Genomic DNA, 10,060 nt, shown 5'->3' with positions numbered 1-10,060 from the left:
ATATATATATATATATATATATATATATATATATATATATATATATATATCATCCTACTCATTGTTCTCCTTCAAGAACTCCTTTTTATTTTGGTCCTTTACACATTCACATCCATTTTTAAATTGCTTTAAAAACTAGGTAATTTGGAGAGAATTTCAACCTTTGCAATATTAAACTTTCCAGTCCACAAATATAACACACATCACCTTATATTAGTTAGGTTTTCTTCAATGTCTGAAAATTCTTTATTTGCAAATAAGTGTGAAATTATTTTTCTCATTATAAAATTATTTTGAACAAGTATAGGTTCACTGCTGAAAAATGTGATTTTTAAGTCTAAGACCTTGTGTTTGTCCATAGCTATTGGAGACTCTGGCAATGACAGAGAGAAGGGTAAACTACACTTTTGTCTATCTCAGTTTAGATGAGCTTCAAGGAGAAGAGATGCATTCTATGGGAGAAAAAGAAAATTCAGGACTAAAAATACAGTTTTCTGTCTTTTTACCTACTAAGCATTTCCTCAAGCCAGGAAATTAGCTTCAGCATCTAGAGGGAATGCAGTCTTGGTTGGAGGCTTTCCTAAAAGTGTCATCCATCAGCCTGGGTTCAGAAAGGGAAAGAGGGACTATTGCTTCCTTAAAGCAATGGTCGCTTTCCAGGTCTTCATAAAATCGCATGCATATACAATTACTCCCATGAATATCCAAGATAGGATTTGCAGGAATGCTCACAGGAAAGTAGAAGATCAGTGATCAGGAGAAGTTGGTGCGAATTATCCTTTCATCACAAACTCAGTTGACAGCTTTTCCATGTATAGTGGCCATTTGTTTTTGATCTTTTGTTTGCAAATATTAGAGAACCATTTAGAAATTTCTCATTTGATTCTAACAGTATATGTTAGCATGGATTTTGATAATAGGGCTAAATAGCCAGAAATTTGAAATGTTTGGGGACAACGTTTGATTTTGAATCAAGAGAGTAATTTGACTAAGTAAGATTTAGGCAATTTCGTACATTATTCACTGGCAATTATTGAAATATTGATCTCTGAATTTCTGTTTTCCACTGTTATTCCTGGTAGTCACAATTAGTTATTATATTCAGATATTATCTCTCTTTGTCTTATTTTAATCTGCAAATGTTTAAACATATCATATGTTCTTTTAATAACTTAGTTTTCTCTTCCATGAACTGCAGATTGGTAAAATATATTCAATCATTTCTACCAAACTGTAAAAAAGTACTTCCTTTGGTATAAGTTAATGATGTGAACTTAGTAATTTATATATTTTTTCTCTTTGATTTCCTCTTATTTATTTATTTATTTATTTGTTACACATGACAGTACAATGTTCTTGACAATTCATATATTTGAATCAAAGGGGGTATAATTTCTCATTTTTTTCTGATTGTACAAGTTGCAGAATCACATTGGTCATACAGTCACCTATATACATACAGCAATAATAATGTCTATTTTATTCTGCTGCCCTTCCTATCCCCCCTTCCCCTCCTCTCCCTTCCCATCACATCTCTCTACCCAATTTAATGTGGCACACTTCTCTTTTTTTTTTCTCCTCACAACATCAAACATGTATTCTGTATAACGATAAGGGTTTCCTTCCATCTTCTGAGCAATTCCCCTTCTCCCTCCTTTTTCTTCCCACCTCTCTTCCCTATTTAGTGGTAATCTTCTTCTCATGCTCTTCCTCTCTATCCCATTTGAGTCACCCCTCTTATATCAGAGAAGACATTTGGCATTTGTTTTTTAGGGATTGGCTAACTTCACTTAGCATAATCTGCTCTAGTCCCATCCATTTCCCTGCAAATGCCATGATCTTGTTAATTTTTAATGCTGAGTAATATTCCATTGTGTATAAATGCCACATTTTTTTATCCATTCATTAATTGAAGGTCATCTAGGTTGGTTCCACAGTCTAGCTATTGTGAATTGTGCTGCTATAAACATTGATGTGGCTGTTTCCTTGTAGTATGCTCTTTTTAGGTCTTTTGGGTATAGTCCGAGAAGGCGAATAGCTGGTTCAAATGGTGGTTCCATTCCTAGATTTCCAAGGAATCTCCATACTGCTTTCCAAATTGGCTGCACCAATTTGCAGTCCCACCAGCAATGTATGAGTGTACCTTTTTCCCTGCATCCTCGCCAGCACTTATTGTTGTTTGACTTCATAATGGCTGCCATTCTTATTAATTAAATTATTGTGAAACTGGGGTGACATGACCTCTCATTTTTTGAAAGCAATATTTTCTATTTTTGTATTTATGGTGTTTGTTGTTTTCATTGAGTTTTTCAGAACAATGTAAGAATTATTTAGACATAATATTAGGATTTATTGTTATATTATCTTTTACTTATGAATGCACTTAAGGATCTACAAAACATTTTGGTGGGGATACTCTGTTAAAACTTTAGGAATAAAACAGAGCAAAATTTATCCCTGTACTAAAATCTTTACACTCTAGTAGTAGGAGACCCCTATGCAAAAATATATTAATTTCAATGAATAATTATACTTGATTTATATCTGTAGTATCATTTTTTTAATTATAAATTTTTCTTCATCAAGGTCTTTAACTAACTTTTTTGATGTTAGTTAAACAATTTGTTGATAACTTGGAGAATATTCTCAAATTTAATGAACAGTACATTTCTGTATTTATTAACAATATTAATTAATATAATATAATATAATATAATATAATATGTAATATAATATATTATTTATTATTCCTGTATTTATTAACAATATTTCTTCAATGCCCTTGTAAACTACAACAGTTTCACTGGGAATAGCATTTTGGGAATGTTCAAAAATCTCAGCTGAACTATATTTGATTTTGATTCTCTTCTATGAATATTTTCCCTCATTTTAACGCTTTCCAAAATGTTCCACATGATGGTATTTTTACATCAATTTGCTTGAACGTTCAACACTTTTTCAGATTCCAAATTTGCTTCTTAATGTTCTCTCTCTCTCTCTTTTTTATGGTTGATAGTCTCTTTCCTGATGTCTAAAATATTTTCCTTCTCATGCTTTCATACATTGTTTTGTTCAGATTATTCTCTCTTTCCTTTTCTTTTTAATTTTTTTTTTCCTATTGGGATATTCATCATTCATCCACTATTGGTTGGTTATGCAGGTGAACTCCTTTCTGTTTGTTACTATGTCTCTATTTTATTTTTTTACTGTGTATTCTATAAGTTTATTTGGAGATTTTTTAAAAAATATCATTTTAAAATGTATAAGTAATTCACTTACCTTCTCTTCTAGCCTGATCTACAACATTTATATATATATAACAATATACATAAAACAAGTATTTTATATCCACAGCAATTTTGCTTTTGTTGCATTATTGATGTATCACCAAGTGGCCTTCTCATTGTAGCCTTATATTTAATAAAGAGATTTGTTTTCTGGACCATTTAAAAAATATGAATACATCACTTTCCAAAAACTGTCCATTTGTAAATCAGTATTCTTAATTGAAATAGCTTTTCAACCATAACCCCCAGTGATTACCATTTCTTCTGGTTCCAACTCTTTTATTTCCTCTCTATTCAAATTTAAAATTCCTCATGTATTTTTTATGATTCCTTTGTTAATAGAATCTATTTTTGTTGTTGTTGTTCCTCATGTTCTAAGTTAAAATTCGCAGCCTTCAAAAAACAAAGATTGATGTACTGATGAGACATTATCTTAAATTTTCCTATTCCTACTTTTCATCTGTTTGTACCTCAATTTCAGCTCCCTGAGCTTTACTTAAATCTTAGATCTGAGCCAGCTTAGCTATCTTCACATCTTTACAAAATAATCAGTAGTAATGAGAACATATTAGACACTAGAAAAATACTTATTTTAGGGTTTAGTATTTGGTATTTTAATATTAAGAGGATAAATGTTCTACTACTTCCATAAAATGCTAGACGGAATTAGCTTAAATTGAGTTTCTGTGGATTGAAAGTATAAAATGCACTTGTACAAATTAAATATGTTTTAAAAATGTTCAGAGAAAGCATGTTACTACCACTTATAAAGCAAAACCACAACATTGTAAATTCTTATCATAAAATTTTGTGTAGTTAAAGATGTATTAACTGTTAGTGATTCCCTACTCTAAAATGCATGTATTAATGGGCAGCTCAAATCTGTACTATTCATTTTTTAGTTGAATTGGAGAATAAAAGTATTTTATTGATCTATTAAACAATGAAAACATGCATAGCCCCGTAGAAAATGAGGAATTTGAGGCAGTTGTTGTGTCTTTTCCTCTGCTCTAGTTCCTAAGTTGCTTTTGGCATATGAATAAGAACACATGGTTTTTAATCACCCAAAATAATAAACAGGGATTACTACTAATTATACTGCCTTCTTGGGTCTCTGTGCCCTTATGTTTTGCTTTTGTAAGCTGAGTACATTCTCACCCACTTTTTTCTTTTGCCACTTTGTCATCTGAAGCACATATCAAAATGGAAATATTCTGTCTTGTCGGGAAAAGTTGTACAGGAGATATTACTACTTTGACCTTTTCAATATTCTCCTTCTTGACTGGTTGTCTGTTCCAATCACAGGTTATGGGGTGGTAAACAGGGAGAGGTGGCAGGGCAAGCGAATCATATTACAGCATACTAAAAAGGTCATATAGTAGGATGGTTTTGGCTTCACACAACATGAAAGACAGGAGGGAATGAGAATGCTTGAAAAATGAGTAAATGTGAAGTTATGCTAGTTTTACTACTAGTAGAAGCCAATGATCCATTTATTTTTTATTTATGCCAATTTTTATTTTTGGACCACATTTGAAAAATCACTAAGCATATTTTCACTGCAAATTTAATATGAATTGTTCCATTTCTCTTATAATTAATAATACACCAAATCACTTTGGGCTGGAAACCTTTAGTGTATCAGTGCAGATAGTATTAAACAAAACAATGACTACATAGTCATATGAAATTCTCCCTCTTCTTTTTGTTCAGAAGGTGGCTGAAAGTACCAACTAGACAGCCCAGATGGTAGATGGACATTTCTTAGTATATCTAGCCTTATTCAATTTTCCAACTGCTGGGTTTGTTTTCCTGCTTGCTACATAGACAAGAAGACTGTTCTTTACACTGTGCTCTTTCTTTCTTAGAGGAATACCTTCTCAAGTGTGAAATACACTTACACAAAAATCAATTGTAGACGTCAATCTTTTTCAAAATACTAATAGTATTTGGGCTGAAAGTTTCCAGAAACTGATTTAAAAACATTATACAGGTACAAACTAGCAAGTGTGTACATCTATGCTGCGAATTATCATCTGGAGATGAAAATGGCCTTTTCAAACTATGAAAATATGTAGTGCAATCTGAGGATTTACCTCTATTAAAAATACCCCTAAGTTTTCATATTCAAATGAAAGATTCAGTTACCTAATATGACTTGTTCCACTTACCTGTCAGTTCAGCTCACTCTCTTTTCTTGGAAATCCATGTCAAGAGGGTAGCCACTACTGGGAGTTCTTCTTGTCCGTGACAAAGTTGGTTGAATGCTAAGCCTGGAAGTCTGTTAATCACTTGTTCTTGGCCGGGTCTCTTTGGTATATCTAACTTCCTGAAAAGCACAAGGAAGTGAAATCCAACTGTGTGGATACACCGGTATTAGAATTTGAGAAAATATACTTGATATTTAAATGTAGGTCCACTTTAAATCCCAAGCATTAGAGCCACATGTATTTTTTTTAATTCTATCATATTTCTTTAGAGTTTATTAATTTTGTTTTGTTTTTCTTTTTTGCCATACTGGGGATTGAACCTACAGCCTCATGCTTGCTAGGCAAGCAGTCTACCACTGATTTACATTCCCAGCTTCCTTTATATTTCATCGAGGTTGTAAGGTACACAGAATTGAAGGACATAGAGTAGTCATCTTTCTGTGTGGCCTGTATGATTCATTAATAGATGAACACTCCTGGATTGGAAATGGCTGAAGAATGATTGCCCCTGATGGATAGCGTAAATAATCGTTCATACCCGCTATCTCATCATCTATGTGAAATGCCAGTATTGTATTACCAATACAATCATACTTTTTAGCAAGTGACTTGTATTTGAGAACCAATTCATCCTAAGTTACAAAAACAAAACTCAAGAGAGCTTAAGTGAAATTTTTAATTTATTAAAATGATTTTAACAAGAATGGTAATGAGTCAAAAGGTTAGGAGAAATATAGTTAAGACAGACATAAACTATTATCCGATATAACTTAGTCTTCCTTNCCAGACTTTCTTTTGCCCATCACCATTGTGTTTACTCCCTTACTCTCTAGTATTAATATTTTTAAAAAATTTTAATATATCATTTATTTTAAATTCTTAGAGCTCAATAATTTTCTTAAATATTCAATCATGTTGATTGGAAAGAAAAATAAGTTTATTTGCAATTAGAAAAGGAAAAAAAGGAGGTTGTTAAGATGAACCACGAGGAAGACTAAGTTATATCGGATAATAGTTTATGTCTGTCTTAACTATATTTTCTATTTTTCCTATTGTCACCATCTTCTGTTTGTAATGTGTTATCTCCTCTACTGTGAGATTAATCTTCTGATGAAAAACCTATGTTTATTTCCCACATTCTCTGAAAATCTATGACAGTCTCCCCATTTGCTATGGAATAAACTCCAAGTTCTTAAACAGTGTCACTTTAAGGAGTTCTTGAATCAAATTCCTGTCAACTAATCTTTACTTCACCCTCTACAGAGAGCTGTGCTGTACATCATGAGAACCATTCAAGTAAACAAGTGCTATTGTTTTTACATTATGATGAACTTTCTGTATATATAGATTTTATTCTTGTGTATCCTTAATTAGTCTCAAATGTTACTCTGGTTTTTTGTTGTTGTTGTTGTTGGCTTTTTATTTTGGCATTAATTTGTCTGAAATTCTCAGGATAAAATGACTGATTGGAACCCACACAAGGAGTTAAAGGTATGCTGAAGATAATGTCTGTTAGTTAGATGACAATTATATTTAGAAAGACTTGAATAACAATTTATATGCTTTTCATGGATGACTTTCAAATTGTTAGCATTATTTTGGTTGTATAAGAAACACTCAATGAATTTTCTCTGTTCAAATGGAGGAATGACCCAAACATATGGCTGAATGAATAAAATCCTGAAAGCAAGTGTCAGGATAATTTCAAGGAATGGTAAGCAATTTTATTTTTCTACAGGTTTATCTGGCACTTCGTTTCTTGGATTTTTTTAGTGTAGCATAATAGCTGCATCTTTGAGTAAAGGTCATATTGAACCTATTTCCAATGACATTTTACTTTACAAAAAGAAGAAAAAAGATTTCATTATCAATGTAATCTCCTTAGATTAAAATTCTTTTCATGAATCTTAAAATTATGTTACAATGACATTTAGTCTATATACTTTGAATTATAAGGGGATTTATTTTCTAAAATTGAGAATTCTTTTTCCAACTATATCTCCTTATTCTACTATTGAGATTCTCTTTTCTCCAGAATATATATCAGCATCACCAAAACCTTGCATATATTGTTGGACCTATAATGAAAAGGCAAGTTGGATTCCCATTTAAAATTTCCATTTTTGGGGGGCTGGGATTGTGGCTCAGAGTGAGAGCACTCGCCTCACATGCATGAGGCACTGGGTTCAAGCCTCAGCACTACATAAAGATATTTTTGTAAAATTCCCTTTTATTAAGAATGAATGTTATATCTGAAATCTACTTTGGGATATGACCAGATCACAAAGTTTGTTGCTACCCAAACTTTCTTTTCTGATCATACTTGAGTAAATAGGATTAGTTGTGTGACTAAAAGATAGCTAACATGGGCTGACCATCAACTCCTATATTGGTGTAGTACAATGCCTCTATCCAAGATAAATTCTCATGTGAGAGACTGGACACCTAATCACATGATTTTTTGTTATCCATTTTTTTTTGATCTTTCACATAGTTCTTTTTGTAAAAGATTATTTGTTCTAATTATTATACATGACAGCAGAACACATTTTGACTCATTGTACATAGATGGGATGCAATTTTTCATCTCTCTGCTTGTACACAATGCAGAGTCACATAATATGTGCAATCATACATGTACATAGGATAATAATGTTCATCTCATTCCACCACCTTTCCCACCCTCATATCCTGTCCTATCACCTCAAAACCCTCTGCCCAATCCAGTATTCCTCCATTCTCCCCCACCCCATTATGGATCAGCATCCACATATCAGAGAAAACATCTGGGCTTTGTTTTTTTTGTTTTTTTGGGGGGGGGTTGGCTTATTTCGCTTAGCATGATATTCTCCAACTCCATCCATTATTTTTTTGCCACCTAGCACCTCAAAATCTCAGTAGCATAAAATAATAATAAAGAATTTCTTGCACATGGTACATATCCATTTTGGTTGACTGTACATTTGCTTCATAAGTTTGAGTTCCAGAGATAGATGGAGAGAAAAGCTGTTTTAGTTTGCTTATGCATCACTGTTGACAAATAATATCCAACAAGAATAACTTAGAGGAGCAAAAGCTTATTTGGGGCTTATGGTTTCTGAGGATGAAGTCTGTACATAGTCAATTCTATTGCTCTGGGCACAAGGTGAGGCAGAGAGCCAGACAAAGAGGAAAGGGTCACAGAGAAGCTACTTGTTCCAGGGCATGTCCTTAGTGACTTACCTCTTCCAGCCACTCAAGACCTTCCTATTTTTATCCACCAGTCAGTCCATTCAAACTAGGAAGAACTGATTATATTACAGCTCTCATAATCCAATTGTTTTACCTCTGAGTACTCCTGCATCTATGGGAGCTCTTGGGGACACCTCATATCCAAACCATAACAAAAAGCTTCTATTTGAACTCTGCCAGCCTTTTGGCAGAAGGGAAAAGAACACATTGAACAACATTCTGGCTTAAAACAACAGCTGCTTGGATGTGACACACAGCATTTCTATTCATATTGCATTGGACACACAGGCGACATAGCATAGGTACAATCAAAGAATGAGCATGTGCAATTCTCCCACAGAGAGGCCCAGAGAAGGGATGCGGCAGGTTGTGACAGTAAATATTTAGGATGATAATACAATCAACCACATTGTCTCCTGGGAAATTTGAACTAGAGTGGATTGATAGCAAAGAAGCCTAACCAGAAAAAAAAAATACCTGAGCCACTGTGAAGACAGAGCCCTGAAGGAGGAAGGAGGGTATGCCTGGGGCTCTCAGGTAGCCCGTGTCTGTATCCAGGGAAGGCCTGATTTGTTCTCTGTTGTTACCGTTCTACAGGAAAAATTGGCTCTGCTTTCACTGCTTATGATCATCAAATTTTCCTTTAAAATGAAATGCTCTTAGTTTCTTACTTTCAGTGGACATTTCTTCCCACATGAATGGGCCTTATCTATCAAGAAAATGTTGGGTTTTGTTGTTGTTTTTTCCTCCTTTAACAAGAAACTCAATTAATTTAAAAAAACTAAAATTAATATGATAATTTATAGGGGTTTAATTTTTTTAAATATTTAACTTATATGTTTAACTTTTAATCAACTAAAGAAAATTCAAAGTGATTAATTATGCCTATGAAGAATAAACACAATAATGATGAAAACCCACAGAAGTTTATCTGAAATAAATATTGAGTTTGAAGTTGGTGTTCCCTTAGTTTAGCAGATTATTGATATGCCCCTATATTTATTTTGTATGTAGAATTATATAATTATCTGAAATAAATAAAGTCATATCATATGATTCCATGAAATTATAGTGAAATAATCTAAAGTTTTTCCAGGGTTGGCTAAAACTCCTGAAAGAGAAGTGGCATTGATGATAAGATGGCAAGTGATTGTTTATCTATTGCTTTATAGAGGGTTATTTAAAAAATATAACCCCAGATCTTATTTTGTTGTTTGTACTCATTCATATTTCATTCATTAAACACATTTTCCATATGAATAACAGTATATCTCTGCATTGAAAAAAATGCATAGTTCAGTGGAGAAATATTCTTTTCTAATAAGTAAATTA

The sequence above is a fragment of the Marmota marmota genome, unplaced genomic scaffold (genome assembly GCF_001458135.2).
Source record: "Marmota marmota marmota unplaced genomic scaffold, marMar, whole genome shotgun sequence".
NCBI classification, from domain to species: Eukaryota; Metazoa; Chordata; class Mammalia; order Rodentia; family Sciuridae; genus Marmota; species Marmota marmota.
The sequence above is the reverse complement of the archived record's forward strand: the minus strand, read 5'-3'. Positions refer to the sequence as shown.